A 6,762-nucleotide genomic window follows, 5' to 3' on the forward strand; every position below is an offset into this window, starting at 1 on the left:
CAGGAGTTAAATTGAAAAAAACTGCATTGCCAAACACAGGTGGTTTCTCCGTCACCAAACCAAACCCATGCGCTCAGCGACAAGCAGCTTAAGCAGCTTTACTCCTGGCTGAATCCCAGGAATTAGTGCAGAGGTCTGCAGAAAATGCATGCACATCAGTTCCCTGTGCCTTCCCTCACGTGTCCCCAGACTGTAGTGAGGAGCCTGAAATTAAGTCCTCCATTAAGAGCAATCTCGGGCTTCACGTAGCCCCAATTCCAGGAAAAGCTTCTGCTGAAGCCACCCTCGGACCACCCTCGGATCACCCAATCAAAAGAAATGTGTAACATTCCTGGGGTCTGAGTCAGGGCTGGGAATTGCGGATAGTTACTTTGTACAAACTAGCCAATCACTCACCGCTTGCCTAAACCCCACGTGGGCCCTTTGAATTCACCTCATAATTGGTCATTTTCAAAGGATTCTCTAAGGTCATGATTGGGTCCCGCCAAAAGTAACGGACACCTCACAGATACTGAATGGTCAAAACTATTACCATGGGTGCTGTACAATTATGATTGGTGCTTATGTGATGATGCTATACGTACTACATGTGCACTGTAACACCCCCGTCCCTTACCCCATAGAAACCCTGCTCGCTATTGTTCGGGGCTTCATCCTGCTGCCGCTACACCGGTAGGCAGGTGAGCCCCTGCTCGAGCTTGTAATAAAGACCCTTATGAACTTGCATTGGTGTCGGCTCCTTGGAGGTCTCTGGGGACTCGCGATTCGGGCACAACAGTAGCCATCAAAGAAACCACACAGAGGGAACACTCAAATTGAATTGATTCAACATATGCAAACTTCCTACTGGGGAAAAGTAGTCTAAGGTGGCCGTGGTCAGAAGAGTGGTTTTGAAGGGAAGTGAAGCATCGCCCGGCAGAAAATAGCAGGCATCCACGGTTCTGGAAAAGCCATTGCTGATCTGGTTAGTGGCTGCATGGGTGTGTGAAGACTAAGTGGATTATTCATATTAATTAAGATGGTTAGTATTGATATGTATGAACAGCTAGAGACTTCTATATACATATACACACAAATGTAAACACGTTTTTAATAAGAGGAAGTTGAGGTGCCTGGGTGGCTCAGTCTGTTAAGCGTCTGACTTGGTTTCAGTTCAGGTCAATGGCATGGTCGTGAGATCAAGCCCAATGTCATGCTTGGGATTCTTTCTCTCCCTCTACCCACCCTTCTCCCCAACTCGAACTCACTCCCTTTCTCTCTCAAAAAAAAAAAAACTAAGAGGAAGTTAGCATAGCTTTTTGCCTTAGAAATGACAGAATTAAAGGGAAAAATAGGACTGCATTAAATGTTCACACTATAAATGTAATCCCTCTATCTGGATAATTTCCTTTACATGTTTCTGTAATCCTTGTCTTTTGAAGGAGCCATTATAATTGACATCTTAGTATTTCTATCTGCTAGAGACTATTTTAAAAAATCACATTTAAGGCCACCTGGGTGGCTCAGTCAGTTAAGCATCCACCTCTTGATTTCAGCTCAGGTCATGATCTCACGGTTCCAGAGTTCAAGCCCTGCATCAGCCTCCACGCTGACAGCAGAGTCTGCTTGGGATTTTCTCTCTCTCTCTCTGCCCCTCCCCCACTCCCTCTCCTCCCTCTCTCTCTTTCTGTCTGTCTCTCAAAACTAAACTTAAAACAATTTTTACAATCACATTTAAACCTTCCAAGAATCTGATCAGGTAAATTCTATTATCTGTGCTTTTTATGGTGCAACTGAGGCATAGGGCAGTGATGCCCCAAGTGTGGCATTCACACCAGCAGCATTGTCTGGGAACTTGTGGAGAATGCAGATTCTGGGGCCCTATCCCAGACCAACCCCATCAGAAAGTCTGGAGACGGGCCCAGGAATCTAGTTTAAGAGCGTCCAAGTGATTATGATAAATGCTAGTTTCAGGACCACCAGCAAAGGGAAGTGAGATAAAGGTTCACAGTTCACACAACTGCTGAAGGTGAAACCCAGATTATCATGAGAAGGAGTTTAACTCAAGAACCAGTGGTGTCAGTCCCCGATACACTGCCTGAGGCATGTAAATAAAAGCAAATCATCTGTACACCCTCAGGCGTTAAATGGACAACACTAGGGATGAGCCATTTAGTAAGTACACTGGGAGGGTGGAATACATCCAGTCAGAAGTTAGATTAGGCAAAACCTCCCAAAACACAAAGGGTTATAAGGGCTTGTGATTGGTAGGAAATTTTTAATATAAAAAAATATTCAGACTAAAATGCCAAGTCGGAAAGAAGCCCCCAACAACTGTGTTTGAATGTCAATGTCACAGATGATTTTATCTTTATGGTCTTTTGCTCAATGCTGTCTTTGGTCATCATGCATTTGCGGTTGGGGAGGGTTGTTAAGTTTTAATTTAAATTCCAGTTAAATGGGTGATGGGCATTAAGGAGGGCATTTTTGGGGATGAGCACTGGGTGTCCTATGTAAGAGATCAATCACTGGGCTCTACTCCTGAAACCAAGACTACACTGTATGTTAACTAACTTGAAGTTAAATTAAAAAAATAAATTCCAGTTAACATACAGCATAATATTAGTTTCAGGTGTACGCTATAGTGATTCAACACTTGCATATGTCACCTAGTGCTCATCAGGATGCGTTTGATTTTGTGGGAAGTCTTAAAGAGGATCACTGGGTCATAGTCAGGGAAGGAGAATGTGCTATATCTGCATGTTTTCCAGCTAAGATCTCAAGGAAGCAATCTCAGGAAGATGGCGAGGTTAGGACATTAGAAGCCAGACTCGAGACACACAGGTATAGTGAGGACCTGGGGATGTGTATGGGTATTTATAGGGACCCGAGTGGGAGACTGGGACCCCATATTCCAGCTCTAAGTGCCCACAAGGTGAAGGGCAGGGTGAGGTTCCTTGATGAGCATTTCAACATGAGGGAAGATGAAGTCTAATTGAATTTTAGATGTAGACAATGCATGGGAGATAAAGACTTGTACCTAAAGACCAAATACACAGAAAAACACAATATGAATCAGGCCATTATGAGAGGCAGAAACCAGCATCAGGTTCTATCTGGAGTGCCGCTTACACGTCAGTAATGTACCTACCTCTCATGTAACTGAAAGACCACCTGCTAGGGCTTCAGTTAGCACCCAGAACTGCTCACTTACTAAACAAGGTCGCCCAGTACAACAAAACTGTATCAGAGCCACATGGAAAGCAAGGTGAACACCCAAGCGTAAATGGTGCACAGACGAGGTTAGCTCCAGGGACCACCCAGGGGATGGGACATAGCGAATGCAAACCCTGACAGAGTCAGAGAAGGAAGCAAGAGAAGAAGTTTTGGTTTCATACAAATGTGTAAGAATGAGCATGCACATTAAGAACCCCAAGACTGGGGAGTATCGTAACGCCTCTGCTTCCCACACTGCCCCTGCTCAACTTACGGTGGATAGTAGATAATCTAATTCCAGTCTCCATTGATATACCTGTTCAGCCAATGGCTTTGAGTGGAGCCCTGTGATGCCAGAAACACAGAGGCTCCTTTTCTGGGTGATATGCCCTCTGACCAGGGCAGCAAACGCACCCTTGGTTAGGTCTTTCTTTCTGGTGTTGCCACTGTGGACAATGGTTGTTCCTACCCAGAAGGAATGGCTATGTGCACAGACAGATAGAGGCAGCCTTGGAAAAAGGACAGCAAGTGGGTTGGTGGAAGAACTGAATCCCAGTAGGCTCCAGGTAGGTATCCTCAGCCTGGAGTGCAGGCATTTGTTTTACACAGTGGTCAGTGATGCAGGAGGAAGACGAGGCATTGATAAACCTGGAGCTGAGCCTGAGTAGCCTGAGGGGCTCTGTCCTCACAAAGCAAAAAGCAAGGGGCCCTTGGCAAGCAAGCAAGCCATAGCCTGCAGCTTAGAACTACAGAATTGTTAGATGCAATGCCTATAATTAGCCGCAGCCGTTTCCTTGACCCTTGTCATTACAAGTATTTGGGGGGGAAATTACAAACCCATCAAATTCCATGAGCATGTGGCTCTCCTTCAGTCTACACAAGTATGACACCACACTCATCTTTGGGGACCAAGGATGCCATCCCATATTACAGATGGAAGATAGAGGCTCACAGGCAGGGGTGCCCTGTCCACAAGGACATCACGTGTGGGCATGAGGGCACATTTGGGGCTAGGGAGATGCTCTGACCATGGATTGTGAGGATGGTTGCACAGTTCTAAGTTTACTCAAAAGATTACTCACTTAAAATGGGTGAGTTTTATAGGGTAATTACACCTCAGTGGAACACTTTAAAATAACGTAGGAAAAAAATTATATGTGAAATCACTGGCAGTTGTCTGCTTCAAATTAGTTTTCTCGTACTTACAAAGATTTGAGGACCTCAAAAACCCTTCCAAAAGCCTCAGGCCCATTTAAGCTTGCAGAGTTCTGTGGTAGAGACTCAACCAAGCACTGCTGTTGACTTAAATAGGTACGAGAACTGGACTGTATCAGTGACACTGTGGTGAACACAGCATTGTGTATGAACTTGTGGGCTCACTGTGGTGTGCCCCTGAAACTAGTGCAACATTGTCAACTATACTCAAAAAAGGAAAGAAAAAATACCATAAATGGAAAAAAAAAAAAAAACAAAAGAACTGCTACTCACCTCTCTTAGGCTAGGGCTTACCTGCAGCTTGCGGATATTCAATGCTAACAAAGTTTCCAAAGAGAATTATTCTACTGGCCCAGGCTCCATGACCAACTGGCAGTATCCTGGGTAGAGGCAGGTCACCCTGCCCAGGATGGAATGGCTCCCACTGTGATGACCGATGGGTGATTCTCAACCTTTAAAATGAGACTCACATTGAAATTACCTGGGCCCTATTTCAGGGATCCTAATTGAATTGGTCTGGGGTATGCTTCAGGCGATCATAAGTCTTCAAAATCTCCCCCAGGATGTTCTAATGCACAGTCTCTGTTCTGGACCCCAATCTGGAGTGGGTTTTCAACTTCTGCACCATCAACATTTTGAGATGGACGATTCTTTACCAGGGAACTGCCCTGTCTGCTGTAGGATGTTTTGGCCTCTACCCTCTCAATGTCAATAGCACCTTCCAATTTTGACAACCAGAAATGTTCCCAAGCAATGCCAAATGTCCCCTTGCCATCATACCAAGTATATTGAAATCCACCCATGGTCTATGTTTAAAATTTTTATATTAGTCAAGCTCGTTTGTTCTATGGTTGATGGTACTGATTTGGGTTGACATTTAAATGTAAATTCATTTGATTTATTTTATATTCGTTCTTAGGCGTATTAATTTTGACAGAGGTACAATTAACGTTTCAGTTTGCTATTACTTACAGGATTATAACTGGCTGATCCAGGATTCAAATCAAGATACTGTGCAGTCACCATGAGAGACTCTTGAATGCTGAGAACAAACTGAGGGCTGATGGGGGTGGGGGAGACAGGAAGGGGCATAATAGGCATGGAGGAGGGCTCTTGTGGGGATGAGCACTGGGTGTTATATGGAAACCAACTTGACAATAAACTATTTAAGAAACAAAAACAAATCAAGATACTGTGGCATGACTCTGAGTATCTTGAACTATCATCTAAGAACACTAACTAGCTGGCTAGCTAACCAAATACCTGAAGTGTACAGTTATTTAGTCTCTCTCTCTCTCTCTCTCTCTCTCTCTCTCTCTCTCTCTCACACACACACACACACACACACACACACACACACACACACACACACACTTTTGATCAGAAAATCAACTAGAAAGGCAAATCTCATATTTATCTATCTCTGGAATCATATGTACCATGAGCTGTTCATTACCTTTTTTCACTTAATCATCCTATAATTCTTAGAGCTCTAACATCCTCATTTATAAATAAGAAATTGAGACAGAAATGTTAAGTTAACATCCCCAAGTTGATGGGTAACAGGGGAGAAATATTTAAGCAGACTTCTGTTGGAATAAGTAAGTTTTGTGACAGGCAGACACAGCCTGCAAAAATGGTTGAGTACATAAAAGGAATTACGTGTCCAGAACACTGGATGAGCTGATTAGAAGCCACAATCCAAAATAATTCAACAGACTGCCCAGTGCCATTAGAACCTGTCCAAGCCAGGCCACAAGTCTCTGTAAGCAGTCAGGCAGATGAATCTCCTGGACAAGGCAGGACTGTTCTCCTCAGAAGAAGAAATAGAACCCACCATTTCAATCACTGGATTCCAAGTAGGCTCTTCAGATCCTGCCCCTTGCCACAACACGGGCAGACCTCGAGGGTCTCATGATAAGTGAAGCAAGTCAGACAGAGAAAGACAAACACTGAATGATCTCACTTCTATGTGGAAGCTGAAAAATCTGAACTCCTAGAAACAAAGAGTAGAGTGGTGGTTAGCAGGGGCTGGGAGTGGGGGAAATGGGGCGACCTTGGTCCAAGGCTGCAAACTTCCAGTTATTTTATTTTTTAAAATATAAATACCATGGAATACTACATGGCAATGAGAAACAATGAAATCTGGCCATGTGTAGCAACATGGATGGACCTTGAGGGGGTTATGCTGAGCGAAATAAGTCAGGCAGAGAAGGACATATATCATATGTTTGCACGTATAGGAGGATTAGGAGGAACTTGACGGAGGAACAAGGGGGAGAAGAAGGGCGGAAATGGTGGGGGAAAGGGAGAGAGGCAAACCATGAGAGACTCTTGAATGCTGACAAAAAC

Source organism: Hyaena hyaena, unplaced genomic scaffold (assembly GCF_003009895.1).
Source record: "Hyaena hyaena isolate Hyena2069 unplaced genomic scaffold, ASM300989v1 scaffold_235, whole genome shotgun sequence".
Classification (NCBI taxonomy): Eukaryota; Metazoa; Chordata; class Mammalia; order Carnivora; family Hyaenidae; genus Hyaena; species Hyaena hyaena.